This window comes from Protopterus annectens, chromosome 6.part0, assembly GCF_019279795.1.
Source record: "Protopterus annectens isolate FY-2018-M chromosome 6.part0, PAN1.0, whole genome shotgun sequence".
NCBI classification, from domain to species: domain Eukaryota; kingdom Metazoa; phylum Chordata; order Ceratodontiformes; family Protopteridae; genus Protopterus; species Protopterus annectens.
Window position 1 is genome coordinate 976,471,265 of NC_056737.1, and position 18,176 is coordinate 976,489,440.

Consider the following 18,176-nt stretch of genomic DNA (forward strand, 5'->3'; position numbering starts at 1 on the left):
GATAGTAAATCAGGAAGTGAAGCAGATTAGCAAGGAGGAAGTAAGGACAGCTATGAAGAGGATGAAGAATGGAAAGGCTGTTGGCCCAGATGACATACCAGTGGAAGCATGGAGGTGCTTAGCAGAAATGGCAGTGGAACTTTTAACCAGATTGTTTAATGAAATGTTGGAAAGTCAGAGGATGCCTGAGGAGTGGAGAAAAAGTGTTTTGGTACCTATCTTTAAGAATAAGGGTGATGTGCAGAGCTGCAGTAACTACAGAGGGATAAAATTGATCAGTCACAGCTTGAAGTTATGGGAAAGAGTAGTGGAAGCTAGGTTAAGAAGGGAGGTGATGATTAGTGATCAGCAGTATGGTTTCATGCCAGGAAAGAGCACTACAGATGCAATATTTGCTCTGAGAGTGTTGTTGGAGAAATACAGAGAAGGTCAGAAGGAGTTGCATTGTGTTTTTGTGGACTTGGAGAAAGCATATGACAGGGTGCCTAGAGAGGAGTTGTGGTATTGTATGAGGAAGTCGGGAGTGGCAGAGAAGTATGTAAGAGTGGTACAGGATATGTACAAGGGTAGTGTGACATTGGTGAGGACTGCGGTGGGAGTGACAGATACATTTAAGGTGGAGGTGGGATTTCATCAAGGATCAGCTCTGAGCCCTTTCTTTTTTTCAGTGGTGATGGACAGGTTGACAGATGAGATTAGACAGGAGGCCCCGTGGACTATGATGTTTGCAAATGACGTGATATGTAGTGAGAGTAGGGACCAGGTTGAGGAGACCCTGGAGAGGTGGAGATATGCTTTAGAGAGGAGAGGAATGAAGGTCAGCAGGGCTAAAACAGAATATATGTGTGTAAATGAGAGGGAGGGTAGAGGAATGGTGAGGATGCAGGGAGTAGAGTTGGTAAAGGTGGATGAGTTTAAGTACTTGGGATCAACAGTTCAGAGTAATGGTGAGTCTGGAAGAGAGGTAAAGAAGAGAGTACAGGCAGGGTGGAATGGGTGGAGAAGAGTGTCAGGAGTGATTTGTGACAGACGGGTGCCAATAAGAGTGAATGGGAAGGTCTACAAGAGGGTAGTGAGACCAGCTATGTTATATGGGTTGGAGACAGTAGCATTGTCGAAAAGGCAGGAGTCAGAGCTGGATGTGGCAGAGTTAAAGATGTTAAGATTTGCACTGGGTGTGACTAGGATGGACAGGATTAGGAATCAGTATATTAGAGGGTCAGCTCAGGTTGGACAGTTTGGAGACAAAGCAAGAGAGGTGAGATTGCATTGGTTTGGACATGTGCTGAGGAGGGATGCTGGGTATATTGGGAAAAGGATGCTAAGGCTGGAGCTGCCAGGTAAGAGGAAAAGAGGAAGGCCTAAGATGAGGTTTATGGATGTGGTGAGAGAGGACATGCAGGTGGTTGGTGTGAAAGAGCATGATGCAGAGGACAGGAAGAAATGGAAACAGATGATCCGCTGTGGCGACCCCTAACGGGAACAGCCGAAAGAAGATGATGATGATGATCAGATATCAGTGATGGACTCTGAGGCAGCAAATCAGATTGCCAGTTCGCTGAGAGTCTTAAAAAAAAAAATTACCTACTGGACCTGTTCACATTTGGCCCACTCATTCTATCAGAGGCAAGAGCTGGGAATCCCCAGGCTAAGCAAGAGTCATTCACCCCATTTATTCTTGGCTGGGGTGCCTCAGTAGCTGACATATTCCCCATGGTGAGAGTCAGGAGGTAGGGAGTGACCAACTTCCTGGCCTAGTGGAAGTGGCTCACCCCTTGCGTCAGATCTGTAGACTTCTGAGGATGACGTATAACATATCTGTGTGCACAGGTGTACCATTGGATATGTACATATCTGCATGCACATGTGTAACATTGGCGCTGTACATATCTGTGTGCACACGTGTAACACTTGATATGTACATATCTGTATGCACATGTGTAACATTGGATATGTACATATCTGTATGCACATGTGTAACACTGAATATGTACATGTCTGTGTGCACATGTGTAACATTGGATATGTACATGTCTGTGTGCACATGTGTAACATTGGATATGTACATGTCTGTCTGCACACATGTAATACTGGATATGTACAGCTCTGTGTACACGTGTAACATTGGATATGTACATATCTGTGTGCACACGTGTAACATTGGATATGTACATATCTGTTGATGTGTGTACTAGTTGAGTGTGCTGGTATGGAATATAGTAAGTAAGATGATAATACGACTCTATGCATTTAGTAAGCAGACACTGTCTGCTTAGGCAAAAACCATGGAGGCTGGCTCATGTGTTCATTAGACGTTACTATTCACTTGACTTAATGGCAACATTAAGCCAAAAACAAAAGAAAGTACTAGATGGTGAACAAGGCAAAATTAATTCTTGTGCCAACCAAAAAAAAAAAAAATATATATATATATATATATATATATATATATATATATATATATGGTCAATGTCATAAATTAGATATTTCACAAGCAATACGTCACTGCAGTTCACTTAGCAATATTTGCAATGTAGAACTGTGCTAGACATAACAATTATCTTGTTCCTTTTGGTAGGGGAGGATACCAATGTTAAAAAAATTGTGTGTTACATAAATGGGAAATATTGGAGAAGGTTTGAACTGTGGCACATTTTGCATTGTTGTCAGAATATTAAGTCACCAGTGGTTTGATAGCTGCTGTATTGTTCGCGTGGTATAGGGAGACAAGACGACTGTCAGCTTCTTAGAATTAATCAACACTTGTAGTTAGTTTGACATGGTCTGTGTCATCTTCTGCGTTTTATTTTAATTCCATTTGTAAGCAGGGCGTTTGCACTCTCAACCCCCCCAACCCTGTCTCAGTCGTTAAAATATACTATGCGCAGGGAAGCTGGTATGGGTGGTAGTCTCCCTTACAAACAAAAATAACTGTAAAAAATCTAGTATTCTGTGCATTTCTGGGACCAATGCTCTGAAGGAATACTGAGATTTTAGTAAAGAGACATTCTTTGGGTAAGTTTGTCTGTCTGTCTAGGTATTTGTCAGGCATATTCTGCCTGTCTCTACTTGTGCTAGCTACCTATCAAACTGTGTCTAGCTGTTTGTCTACCCAGCTATGTATCTAAATTAGAAATAAATAAATAAAAGAGCTAGATCGCATGGGGAAAATTCTGTCTTCTTATTTATCCTACTCTGGCATTAGCCTGTTAAAGAAAATGCACTGTATATTTTTTGATCTAGACTGGCTTTTTATATGGTCTTTGAAGACAACTTTGCAATTATGTATGTCCATCAGAGTTGTTACCTTTAAAAAAGTATTGCTGGTATCAATGGAAGGACAATTCTAGAAAACAAGCTCATCGGGGAATTGATTTAAAATGGAATGATATCTGGATAAGCAGTTTTGTCCATAGGCCATTCAGTGAGCCTTTGATATCCTACACGAAGCAAGACTGCCAGTTAAACAAGAATCTAATTTATTCTTTTACTTTTCACCAAAACAGTTTGACCTCTCTGAAGTGTGTATTGTCAGAAATAATGATGTATATCCATCCTTTCTAGTTCAGAGTTTTGTTTTATTGTAGTTTCACCAGTTTTATGGCTCTGTGTTCATTAAATGAAGATATTTTATTCTTCTCTTCTTGCCTGAATACTGAGCTGATGAGATGTTGTATATTGTATGGAGCCTCGGTGTCTTCTCACCTTACTATTTCGTAACTAGATTTCATAAAATATTGTAACGCCTTGTCTTGTCTTAGCAGTAAATCTCTCTAGACTTCCATTATTATATCCAAAATAAGGTCACTCTGCTTTGTCTCAGTCCTTGTACCTCACATAATTGTTTTAATTTGGAACTACTGAAATTAAGGGACATTATCAGAATTGATGGTCTCTGTTATCTCAGAAATAGGCACATTCAGTCAAGGGCTAGTATTACAGCCAGTGTATATTTTTTCTTTCCAAAAAAGTGGGAAAGTGGGACATTTTCCAGTACAAAATCAGTTAAAAAAAGGCAACACATACCAGTACGGATAAAAAAAACTTAACTTAACTTTTGCCTAAATAGAAAAGTTATTCTTGTAGCATTTTTGTTTTTTATCTGTTTTCATATTTTTTTTTTAGATGCGAATAACTATTTTATGCAACTAATACAAAAAATATAAATAATTTTTCTGTAAAAAAAATCAACATTTGCTTTTTTTTAATTTTTTGTCAGGACACAGCTGCCCAAAGAGGGACTATCCCTCCTAAAGTGGGACAGGTGGTAACCCAAAGCTAGTGCTGTTGTGGACATAACAGGTTGTAAAACAGCAAATGTTGAATGCTCACCGGCACAAACATTCTTTGTTGTACACATGCCCATGAAATGTATTATGTACTTCTTATGATCTTTATGTTGTATATATTCAGTATGTATTATTTTGCTTATGGCCTAGAAAATGGTTGAAAGGGACTTCAGACAGTCCATTTTCCCAGTTAAATAAATAAAGTCTACCTTGGCATTTGCCCCTTGCTGCCTTTGGTAGTTTAGACATAGACACCTGTATATGCACATTGTTATTGTGTTCTGTGACATTGCAATAAAGCATTTTCTCTTGTAGTACAGGTGTTTTACAGATTTCAGTTTGTCGAGTGTGTTATTTAGATTACCTTTTCTGCTGTCACTATTTCTTGTGTGTATGATTGTTATCTTCCACATGCACTAGAGTCACTCCACAACAAGTACAAATATGACTCTGTCATTGTCCATGTTGGAATTAATGACTTGAGAAGTACCTCCCTGGATGACATGAAAAGAGCTCTCGGATAATGTGGCCAGGCAGGTATGACCCTAGCCCTGAGTAACATCCTGCCTTCGCCCAGAATGATACCACAATATAAGGACAAAATGATTGACTTCTACAATTGGCTAAGCTTCTGGTGTCATTCAAAGGGGACCCAGTATCTGTCTGCCTGGGACAACATGATCGACAGACCACGATGCTTTGCCAGAGATAGTCTGCACCTGTCACCCCTAAGATTCAGGTTACTGGCTAAGGCTCTTGCCACCACCGTAACAGGTACAAGCATGCAAAATCTGAAGGTAATGCTACTCAATGCTAGAAGTCTAAACCTCAAAATGCACTCCTAAAAATGGAGAACACCGATATCTGTGCAGTAACTGAGACCTGGTTCAAGGCTCCAGAGAGCACCCCTGCAATACCAGGCTACAACTCTTACCACACTTTTCGGCCACCAAACCAGGATTGAAACACTAAAGGTGGAGGAGTGTCCATATTCACCAAGGATATTCACACCACTAGGCTAGTTGCCCAACACAATGCATCTGAAATTCTCCAGGTGCAACTAACACTAGGTAAGACTGCAATCCAAATTGTAGCTTGCTACAGATCCCCCACCATGCCCTAAGATTCTCACTACACCTTTCTAAACGTACTGGAAAATATTAAGATACAACCAAACACCCTAATACTGGGTGACTTCAACTACCCTGCCATTAACTGGGAAAACTACTCGTGTACCAACACCTTTGCCCAACGGTTCTTGGAATTCATAAATTCCAGCACCCTGCATCAACTAATCCATTGTCCCACCAGGGGCTCCAATATCCTAGACCTGGTCATTACCAACATGGGAAATCGATGCTCCACACCTATGGTCACCCCCTCGTTGGTCAGGTCAGACCATAAGCTAATCACCCTTAACATCCACATCCCACCCCCACCCCCCAGTAAGGAAGCCTCCATAAAAAACTTCTCCAAAGCCAACTTCTTGCTACTCAAGTCAGAAGTGACAAACTTCATGACACCCATGCAGACGGGAACCGAAAGTTCAACTGCTGAGTCCTACACTAAGGCACTGTATGAGCACATCCACTCATGCATGAATCATGCCATCCCAAATAGAACCAAGATGCTCTCCTCCAAAAAATGAAGCCAATCTGGTGGTTCCCTGCCATAAACAAACTTTACAGCAAAAGGAAGAAACTGCTTCAGAAAAGAGGAAAATCCCAGGATGCAAAAAACTCCTTTACCAGCCTCAGTAAGAAGCCGAGATCCCTCATAAAATCCTCCAAAGCTAGTTACGAAAATAAAATTGCCAAAGATTCCAAAGACAACCACAAGGCAATCTATAACTATGTCAAGAATCTAAATGGCAATGCTAGATCTGCTCTGAGCTACAACAGAATGGCATTAAATATACGGATCCCAAGGATATTGCCAGTATCCTGGCAGATAGATTCAGTGCCAACTTCACCCCCCTCTCACCCCCTAAATGGCCCATCTCAATACCAGATAATTGCCAAATTCTGGTAATAACAGCCACACAGGTAAAAAACGCACTCTCCAAAGCTAAGAATACAGCATCCATGGGACCAGATGACATCCCGGGCTGTGTACTACATGAACTACATAATGAACTGGCACCTCACCTAAGTGTCATGTTTAATCATAGCCTCACCTCAGGCTTCATGCCTACTGAGTGGCGCACAGCTGCAGTTATCCCACTCCATAAGGGGGGATCCACCTTGGATCCCGGGAACTACTGCCCTATCAGTCTGATGAGCCTGATCTGCAAGGCCATGGAATGTATTATCATGGAACTTATAAACAAAGACATTGGCAACCTTCAAACACTGGACCCCACCCAGTTTGGGTTTGTGAAGGGCCACTCTTGTCTCCTGAACCTGATTGACTTCTTTGAGTCAGTCTCCAGAGCTGTGGACGAGGGTAAGGCGATCCACACAGCCTATATGGACCTCGTCAAGGCCTTTCACACCATCCCCCACTCTGGAATCATAGATAAACTTACTAAGCTGGGCATTAATCCCTATATCACTCAATGGGTTGCCAACTGGCTTACTGACAGAACCCACACTGTAAAAGTAGCTGACTCCAAATCCAGCTCCAGACAAGTGACAAGTGGAGTACCTCAGGGTTCTGTCTTGGGACCACTCTTGTTTGGCATCTACTTCTCTGAAATACAGGCCAATACTAAGGGACTCTGGCTGAAAAAGTTTGCAGATGACTGCAAACTAGGAGCCATTATTGAATCTCCAAATGATGTGGATACTCTACAAAAGGGTCTTACAGAAACAGATGTTTGGTGCCAGAGCCATGGGCTCAAGCTCAATGCCAAGAAATGTATAGTTATCCCTTTGGGAAAAAAACATGTACCCATGAATTACCACATAGGTGGCAGTACACTAAACACCAAAAGTGTGATAAGAGACTTAGGGACACAGGTGGACAATGGTCTCACCTTCGATAACCACATTGCCACAACAGTCAGGAAATCCTTCTATGTGGCACACCTCATCACTAAGGGCTTTTCATCCAGAAAAAAGGAGGTCATTGTCCCACTGTACTCATCCCTCATTAAACCCATTATAGAATACAATACCCCATTTGGTATGTACCTCACAAGACACCTGCAACAACTAGAAAGGCCGCAGAAATACCTCACTAAAAGAATCACAGGCCTAAAGCAGATGCTGTATGCTGACCACCTTAAAAAACTCCAGCTATACTCTTGTTGCATATCGTCTACTCAGAGGCGATCTCTGCTTAACATACAAGGCCATGTCAAACCCAGAGCTGTTGGACATGCTACACTTAAAGAAATCCCAATTCCTCAGAGCCACACATTCCAGGGGTCTAAACCTTGTCATCACAATAAAAAAAAACATGCTGGAGGGATAGGTTCCTGACCCAGAGACTCCCCAGACTCTGGAACCAACTGCCCATACATGTCAAGCAGAGCGCCTCTTTGGCCATCTTCAAAAGGAACCTTGATGATTGGATGGGAGAAAGGAAATTGACCCCAGGGATCACGTCATTCGCCCTGCTAGACAGGGGTCCAGGGAAGTAAATAGTGTGGGAGTAAATAGCCAGGGAATTGTTATGGCTAGGCTTCTTGTATAGGCCCTAGGGCCGATAGCTTAGTACCAACCTATGAACCTATTGCTCTTTCTTGTTTTCTTTTCTCTCTTTCAGTCTCTTCCTCCTGCAGTGTGCATATGTGACAAATAAACTAACTGGCACTCCTTTGGGACTGTTAACTAGACCCAGAGTGTTGCATGTTGGATGTGCCACACACCATAACATGTAGTTTGTACTTAAACCTCACCCAAGATTAGAATAGAAAAGATGGGAGCCCTCTCCTCTCTCTACAAAATGTAGAAATAGGTTTGATGTCTCCACCCCCTTTTACATGACACATTCACACTGCCTACTTCAGGATTGCTTTTAACTGAATGAAATAACTGAGCACCGTCTGCTGATGATGGCCTGCTATCTAACAGCATGTGTTGAAATAATTTTAAAGTGGTAGATTGCTTATTTTCATTTCATTTTCCTTTTGTTTACTGAGTTTGTCCAACTGAGTTTAGTCAAAAGAAAACTTTTCAGTGGAGGCCTCGGAAGGAAAGCACCAGCAAGACTGAAAAGTATTCGTAGAGCACTGCTTAATTTGCTGCTGATAAATACATGCATCCTGAAGCAGGGATTATGCAAATTATCGGTTAGTGCAGTACAGTTACCAGTTTAATTTGTACTTTTTAATAAAACTTGTTAACAGGCTATTCACATGAATAATGCAAACTGATGGTGACTCTGAAGGCTGCCAGGCTAGTCAAATGGAATTTGATACATAATTCTATCATCTGTAAATGTTGTGTCTTTCGGCTTTTCCCGGTTAGGGGTCGCCACAGCGGAACTCCGGTCTGCTAATGATTGGCAGTAGATTTTTACGTGCCGAGTTGCCAGCCCTGATGCACAACCTTCAACGAAGGTACACCCATTCACGCATGTCTCCACACAGAAGACGCTCTAGCTGAGAATCGAACCGGACAGCATCTTACTGTGAGGCGACAACGCTACCGCAGCACCACCACCGCAGAACTAATTCTAACATTTAAGAAACAAGCCTGTATTTTACATTTATATTTGTAAATATAAATGTAAAATACAGGCTTGTTTCTTAAATGGAAGAAAGCACTGTAAAATGTGAACTTCAAGATTGTAGCAGCATTGCCATCTGCTGTAAGTAAAACTAAGCCAAGCATTTCAAATGTTCTTTGAAATTAAAATTATGTTTTGTATGTCCTTTGAAGTTAGAATTAGAAGTTGATGAGTCTGGAGTAAGTATCCTGCCTATTGTTGTAAGGCTAAAGTTAATGACCAGAATTTTCATGTGGAATGTCCTTTATTGCTCTAAGTGTAAAAGAATGTAAATGTAGTTAATGTGTAGCCTGGGAACTCCAGGAAGGGTGAAAAAGATGATGTAATGTTTATCAGAACTGGAGTTTCAATTTAAACCATGAGAACAAGAGATTGTTAAGCATTTTTGTCTTGATATCCAACCTCCGCACTGCCTGTGTCTTAAGTAAGTTATTTCAGAAGTATGTTTGTTGTAGTAATAGCTAGGAAATTAGAAGAAAGTTAGACTAACTGTTTTTCTGTCATGTCAGAACTGTACTACGGATTTATTTTAAGTTTCTGTGTGATCTACAGACCTCCCAACTGTCCCGAATTACTAGTTTTTTACCGAGTTTTGGGGTCCAAAACTGGGGTGCCACGATTCCCGAGTGGCACCCCTTTAGTTCCGATTTTCTTTCACAGTGTTTTTATTATTTTTTAAGTTTTGTCAGCTGACGCCATCATGCGATGACGCCAGCTCCAGGTTGCCAGCCTCTCAGAATTGAGCTCGCATATTCACAGTATTTCCGGCTCAAAATTAAATACTTTCTGAGCGGGAACGGTTTGTTTGCTGATGCAAGTCACGCCTGGCTGATCATTACAAGTGCTCGTTTTCATTATGGTCTGGACTCTGGATTATTTATTAGCTTATAGTTCTAACTTCTGGCTGCTCGTTTGTGGATTTAAGGCTGATTTTTGTGACTGAATTAGTGAAGGCTCATCAGCTGCTGCAATGCCAATGTATTATCACCACCTGGCTGCAAACAAAGCAAGGTAGGTGTGTATGTGTGTTGCTCTGTCTGTTGTACATTTTATCACAACAAGGTCAAGCATATGAGTTTTCCCCTTGCTTATCTTTATGCAAGTAAAAGAGCATGGAAAAAAAACACATAAATCTTCTGAAATGACCATGCATGTCAGTCTTTGCCATTGCGTGTTCCTGAAAATAGCCAAGACAACATTGGTAGTTTCAAACAGCCACACACAAAAATCTTTTCTTTAAACAATTGACTTCTCAAGACAACCCAAAACTATGCCTCAGAGTTTTATTACTCAGGTTGTGAGTTTTCCTTTCTGCCAACTCATACTTCATCTGCATATCCTCCCTTACAGATACTTCAGTTGATCAGACTATGGTTACGCACTTTTTATTCTCTGTCTTTTTTTTCTGTACAACTCCATTTTATATCCCAAAAGTGTGCTGTAAGCCTGTAAAGAAGGGGCAAACTCTTCACCACGTGTGTCAAACTATAGAAAAAGAAACTAGGGATTGCCACATTTTCAAATGTCCACAGCTGGACATTTTGTGTAAAAGCATTAGATTTTGAATGACGAAACATACATACAGCCAGTGCAAAGGACGATATGTTGCTTACACTTCTTTAAGACACAAAGTGACTGTTTATGCAACCATTAAAGAAAACGTATCTATTAAAATCTCTGAACGTTATTATTTAAGCCCCAGACCCCCCCAGACAAAACTGCAGAGAGAGTTTTGAGACTTCTATTCTGAATTTCTGACATCCTTGAGCCACGTTTTCTGAAGTGCCTCATGTTTTTGAATGGGAAAGCTGGTTGTGGTGGCATCAAACCATTCAGAACTTCAGAGCACAAATTTATTCCTTTACTCATCTTGTTTCTCACTGTTATTTATTCCTGGAGCAGAAATTGTAGATCTTAGTTGCTTGATGCCATATTTGGAAGGGCAAAAGGATCTGTGAATCGCTACATATATTGCAAGGTATCTGATCTCTCTTGCCCAGGCGGGAATGCATACCTTTTTTGATTTAGTAATTAATAACTTAGACAAGTGTTGAGAAAAGCATACTTTGGGAACATTGCTGTAGTGGGTACATGTGGGAATAATTAGCTTACTTCTTTCTGAGAACAAAACATTGCTTTGTATAATTTTTATGTAATATTTAAGTTGGTGTTGGTTTGGCATCAGGTATTCATTTTTTTTCCCTAATAAGTTAATGTATATTTGTAAAGCTTTTTTATGCTGCTATGTTGAATGGCAGCTGGGAATGTATGTATTATTGCACTGCAATTGTTAATTATACCAGGCTCTCAAAATATATTTGCAAATGACTTTTTTCCATAATGAAATACGGCAGCTAAATTTGAACCTAACAGGCATTATTACTCGATAGAACTGGCATTTAGGTTCTACCATGGCAGGGTTATGGTAATTAACAGAAATGCACAATTTCACTTACATTTTTAAAGGTTTATTTGATTACTTTTTTAATGCTTACTTGGTGCATACAAGTTATTTTCAGAAGTCACAGGTTCTTCAATGTTTTGTTAGACTATTCCCCTGATGCTTTATGGGGTAGAAGGTGAATTTGTGTGAATTTTTGTGCAGTGTTTAACAATAGTGTGTTCTAGTTCTGAAAAATTGCTTTTGTGACATTCTTAGTGCACTGTGAGTAAAGATATGTATTGATTTTTTTATGAAAATAATTAGTCTGCCTTTAGTAAATAAATATTGATTTGTAACTGGTGGTCTGCAATAATTTTGCCCAGACATTAGTCAGCCATTCCACTGTAACACATCAGTAGTATAAGTGTTGAAAATGTGATTACATGTGAATGTAATACCCTCCTGCCATACTTCTGCAGGTATAGGTGTGACACTGGTGAGTTAGAGTTATTGGGACATAGCACGGCATGGGAGATTGGCATCCAGTTACATTACTTCACTTGCACTTGAATACTTGCAAGATAGTCTATTATTAATTGGGAATTAAAATAGCTGTGTAAAATACCTAACATTTGTAGTTGTAGTAGCTGGATTGCATTTATATGTGATGAGAAAAGCAAACTATATGATGTTAAAAAATAATTAAAATGTAAATGTAGTACAAGTAGCTAAGAAATCATAGTAGTTGTATAATCCATTTTGTGCGTAGCCCTCAAAACTTTGTGGTTATAAAACTTCTTTAGGGCACAAAGTGGGCAGATAGTGAATCCCCATTCCTGCAGAACGACAGAAAGTATACATTTGAGGTGAGTATATGGCATGCAAATGCAGTGTTAGTAGGTTGTATTTTTGAAATTTTCTTCTGCAGTACATGTCAACGTAAGAGATGAGACGCAATGCATGTTTATGTGCAAATATATACTGGAATTTGCAGAAATAAGCTTTTCAGCTTCAAATATAAATAAAACACTATCATTCTGTTTATTTGGTGTTTAATATTTTGTCCTTTCTTCAGTTTGTGTTTAAATGTTGGTATCCCATGATCCCATTGGAGTGGGTGGGGTTACATAATTATGTATGCAAATTTTATGTTAATCAGTGTACAGATTTGTACCTATTTTACATGGGCTTTGCCCAGATTTTTGATGTTTTCAGGTTGAGAGGTATGGTGATCTATTAACTCTTGAATAGCACTGAGGTGTAGTAGTATTGTCTTGTGTTTTTAGAATTTATTATTAAATAATTTAAAAACCTTTTACCTGTGGCTGGTTTGTGTAGAGATAAGTAAGATCTAGAGTACATTGCATACTTATAAGTGATCCTGTAATAAGCCCTTCCAAAGCCTTAAGATTGCTTAGGCTACACTACTATTGGATAGTAATATTGCACAGTAGTAATTGGTCACCCTTTTAAGGGCCTTTTAGTAGCGGATAAATATTAGCTGGTGGTGGCAGTGATTACTACCATATAGTCTGGGTAAAGGGGCACAGCTGGGAGAATCTGTCAGCCTTTCCCAGGAGTTTCTGTGAAGTTGTATAAATACTTATCTCAAAATGTGTGTGTGTCAGCTACTTGGGCAGGGGCACGAAGCACTGGTTGGACAGAGAGGGTACTGGAGGTTAGCTTGCCAGCTAGGCTGAGATATGGACCCTATAGCTGTGCCAGTGAGGAGTCTTATTGGGGACCTGGAGAGCATGGGAGCAACCAGCCCCAGACTATCTGTGATCTCTGTGTGCTAGTAAGGGAAACTGTACTTCACTATGTGTATTTGTTATCCTTTCCTCTTTTGAGACACCCTCTCTAGTGTTAGTGGTGAGGATTGAGGCTCCTTGATTGTTGGGCTAGGGCACGGGCATCACATGTGGTTTGTAGTGGTAAGATCCACTTCACATTTGTGGTGGCGGTGGGTATCCACATCACATATTAATTAGTTGGCAAATACTAATTGGCTTGTAGTGGTGTGGGTAGAGTGAATCCTGTAGCTTATGTACAGTGATTTTTGAAGGTGTTTTGTACTCTAAATCAGCCACACAGTGAGTTCAGATCACAGTTGTTTTATTTATTTTGTTAGCTTAGTTAGTCAGGGTGAGCAGGCAGCATGTCAGCACAGGAGTATGAAAAGCGGACAAGGAGCCAGCTGGTGGAGATGTGCCAGGCTAGGGGACTGGTGCATGGAAACCTGACTAAGGCAGATCTGATTGCAGCCTTGGTTACAACTGCATCAGAAAACAGCATCCAGGAGGACAATCAGACTGGCAGTGGAGATGCAATATCCTCGGAGAATGGACAGCTCAACCTTTCTGCAGTGGACTCAAAAATTAAGCTAGAGCTAAAGAGACTTGAGTTGGAGGCCAGGCGTTTGGAGATAGAAGCCAAAGAAAAGGAGGCATGAGAGGGAAATGCTGACTCTTCGCCAGAGTCATGGAGGTAATGGGAAAGGGAGTAACTGGACCCTAGAAGCACAACAGGTCAGTAAATTTCTTCCACAATTTAAAGAGGGGGATAATTTTGATAGTTTCATTCATATGTTTGAGAGGGTATGCAAACAGTATAGTGTTGGTACAGTTCCTGACCCCCTTACTCTATGGGAAAGCTGTAACTTATTTATCAAAAATGCCTGACTCTGTCTGTTTTGATTATACTGCTGGAAAAAATGTCTTTTAGAATGTTTTACGCTAACACCTGAAATGTATAGGAAAAAGTTTTGTGAGCATAGACGCAAGGCAGATGAAAGTGTGTGTGAATATGTTGCTGAAATGAGCACTTATTTTCATAGCTCAGTGAGTGGATGTCAGGTCACCACTTTTGAAGGGCTGGCAGACCTTTTGGTGAGGGAACAAGCCCTTAGCACTTTGCCTGAGGACATGAGGATATGGTTAGCTGAAAGACAATGTGCTAATTCAGATGACTTGGGGAAGAAGGGAGACCTATACTTGGCCTGCAGGGCAGCCCTGCACAGGAAGGGGACCCCCAGTACTGCTCATGGGTCTCAAGGAACTCATGGTGGGCAGCACAGACTACCACAACAGAATCTGCCAGTAGCAGGGGAAGCCACTAGCCCAGGTACACGTCCAAGAGCTAGGGTTAAATCTTTTGAATGCAACCAGTGGGGCCATGTAGGATACAGATGTCCATGGAGGCAAGGTGAGGAACTAAAGGTGAGGGAGCCAGTAAGTTGGAAAGACAAAATGCCAATAGTAGGTTGTCTTGAGACAACAGGGGTACTGAACTACCATCCTGCAGATGTCCTGAGAGGGAAGGATTTGGATGAGGCAGTACCATGTACTTATGCAGTTACATGCAGTGAGGCTTAGGAGACAGGTATGGGGGTCTGGTAGCTTGGGGGAGACCCAGAAAGACTGCATACGTGCAGCCAGGACTGGTGGGGTGGTTACTTCAGGGAGTGAGCTACGCTGTAGCAGTGAGACTGAAGGTGAGCCACAGCTGCTTGTGGGTACTGATGTTCCCTTGGACAGAGTAACTGCAAAGGTAGAGGTGAGTAACAGTACTCAGTCTATTACAGTGAGGCACCACTGTCAGAGGATGCCAGACTTCCTGTGGAAGGGGAGCTGTGAAGGGTTACAAGGAGAGAGTACAAGGAGAGAGTTTTGACAGGCTCAGCTCTCAGACCTTACATTGCAAGGCCTGAGGCAGGTAGCTAGGGAGGCACCTGATTCTTAAGGAAAGGGGGAATCTGTATACTGGAACAAAAGTTTACTATACAGAGAGTGGACCCCTGAGAGAGGGCTAGATGGTGAGAAAGTACAGCAGTTGATAGTGCCTAGAGCTTACCGCCTGGCGCTTCTAGCCATAGCCCGTGATATTCCCATTGCAGGTCATATGGGCATAAACGTACAAAAAGGTGTATTATGCAAAATTTCTATTGGCCTGGAATTTCCAGAGATGTAACAGGTTACTGCAGGATCTGTGAAGCAGTGCCAAAAGGTAGGCAAGGCAGGAGACAAGGTGAGAGCTCCTTTGATGCCTTTGCCTGTGATTGAGGAGCCATTTCAGAGGCTAGCTATGGATATTGTGCGTCCTCTGAGTACCCCAAGTTCCACAGGGAAAAAGTATATCCTAATGGTAGTGGATTATGCTACACGATACCCAGATGCAGTGGTTTTGTCCTCCATTGAGGCAGAGAAGGTGGCAAATGCTTTGTTAGAGATTTTCAGCAGGGTAGGTTTCCCAAAAGAAATACTGTCTGACAGAGGTGCCAATTTTATGTCAGACCTGCTGGCTTGTCTGTAGAAGTCCTTTGGGGTGAAGCACATGAAGACTAGCCTCTACTATCCCCAGACTAATGGTCTTGTTGAGAGGTAAAACTCTACAATCATGTCCATGCTACGGGCATTTGCAAATCAGTTTAAGAGGGAGTGGGACAATATTTGCCCCATCTGTTGTTTGCTTACAGAGAGGTTCCCCAGGAATCCACAGTTTTTTCACCCTTTACGTTGCTGTATGGGCATAGGGTGAGGGGACCTCTAGATTTAATTTGAGATGAGTGGGAAGGTGAGTGTGAACCTTACAATGAGTCTGTTGTGGCATATGTCCTAAACCTCAGGGCAAGGTTCAGGGAACTCATGGGCTTGGCCCAGGAGAACCTGGCAGAAGCCCAACAACAGAAAAAGGTGTGGTATGACAGGAATGCTCGAGCTAGAGATCATGCTGTGGGGCAGCAGGTAATGGTTCTCATTCCTGTCAGACACAACAAACTACAAGCAGCTTGGGAGGGACCCTACAAGGTGGTAAGAAAGGTAAGTGATGTTAATTACATGGCGGAAGTGCTAGGCAGACAGCAGGGGCACAAATTTTACCATGTTAACATGATGAAACCTTACCATGATAGGGAGGGCCTTGTGCTGAGCATTTGCAGTGGATTGCAGGAGGAGTCTAAGGGAGATCTGGTGGCTGGTCTCCTCAGTGAGGCTCAGGCTGACACCTCAGTGGAAGGGGTAGCAATGTCCCAGCAGCTATCTCCTACCCAGGTTTGAGAAATCCAAGCAGTGTTGCAGGAATTTGGGGACATTTTTACTGGGAAACCAGGGTGCACCCACCTGGTGCAGCACAGGACCCTAAAGGCCTATTAGGCAGGCCCCTTATAGGGTGCCTGAGAGTCAGACAGACACTGAGGGAGGAGGTACAGGAGATGTTGGAACTAGGGATGATTCAAGAGTCCAACAGTCCCTGGGCTTCCCCAGCAGTGCTGGTGCCAAAGAAGGATGGCAGAACCAGGTTCTGTGTGGATTACAGGAAATTAAATAGTCACATAGTCGGATGCTTATTCCATGCCTAGGACAGATGAGGCCCTAGAGCAGCTGGGTGGGGCTAAGTATCTTACAACCATTGATCTTACCAAGGGTTACTGGCAGGTGCCCTTGACTCCCAGTGCTAGAGAGAAGTCAGCCTTTGTGACTCCTTTTGGCTTGTATGAGTTCACAAAGATGCCCTTTGGGATGAAGAATGCCCCAGTGACTTTCCAGAGGCTGGTAGATAATATCCTAGCAGCAGCAGGAGGGTTTTCCCCTGCTTACCTATATGTTATTTCCATCTACAGCCATTCCTGGCCAGAGCATCTTCAGCATGTCAGGGAGGTGCTGGGCAGTCTACAGAGGGCAGGGTTGACCATTAAACTGAGAAAATGTCAGGTGGGTATGGCAGAGGTCTCCTACCTAGGACATAGGGTGGGGAGTGGTAAGGTAAGGCCAGAACCTGCCAAAGTGGAAGCTATTCAGGCATGGCCTGCACCTGTTACTAAAAAGCAGCTGAGGGCATTTTTAGGGACAGCAGGGTACTACAGAAAGTTCATCTCCAGTTATAGTACCATAGCTGCTCCCCTCACAGGCCAGACAAGGAAAAACAGGCCAGATAAGGTAGTGTGGACCCCAGCATGTGAGCAAGCATTCCAGAAGCTTAAAGAAGCTTTGGGAGGACTCCCTGTGTTAGCCAGTCCAGATTACAGCAAAGAATTTGTTGTGCAAGTGGATGCTTCGAACCATGGAGTGGGGGCTGTACTTAGCCAGATTTCTTCGGAGGGGAAGAGCAGCCAGTGGTTTATCTCAGTCATAGGCTCCAACCCAGAGAGGAATGCTATGCAGCTGTAGAAAAGAAATGTCTAGCCATAGTGTGGGCACTGCAGAAACTTCATCCTTATCTGTATGGAAGGAAATTCACTGTTATGATAGATCACAACCCTCTAACATGGTTAAACAGCGCCAATCAGCAAAATGACAAGTTGCTAAGATGGAGAATGGGTTTACAAGCATATATGTCAGTGCAGCACCTCAGTGGGAGTAGCAATGTCAATGCAGATGGGCTCTCAAAACAGGGAATGGGGTGAGGTACACTCAGATAGACATAACCCTCTCAAGTGGCGTTTATCAAGGGTCACTTGAAAAACTAGCTTGAGTTCTCCTGGGGGGCTGGGGTCTGAAGACTGGTAGAGAAAGAATGAAGGCTGCCAGCCTAGTCAAATAGAATTTGATACATAATTCTATCATTTGTAAATATAAATGTAAAATACAGGCTTGTTTCTTAAATGAAAGAAAACACTGTAAAATTTGAACTTTAAGATTGCAGCAACATTGCCATCTACTGTAAGGAAAACTAAGCCAAGCATTTCAAATGTTCTTTGAAATTAAAATTATGTTTTGTATGTCCTTTGAGGTTACAGTTTGATGTCGATGAGTCTGGAGTAAGCATCCTGCCTATTGTTTTAAGGCTAAAGTTAACGATCAGAATTTACATGTGGAATGTTCTTTATTGTT

At 42.1% G+C, this 18,176-nt stretch overlaps 1 protein-coding gene across 1 annotated transcript in view; it reads left to right on the plus strand.

Moving 5' to 3' along the window:
* The window catches only part of CLMN (calmin), a 1,136,927-nt gene that overhangs the window by 845,650 nt on the left and 273,101 nt on the right, over positions 1 to 18,176 (plus strand). The window lies entirely within an intron of this gene.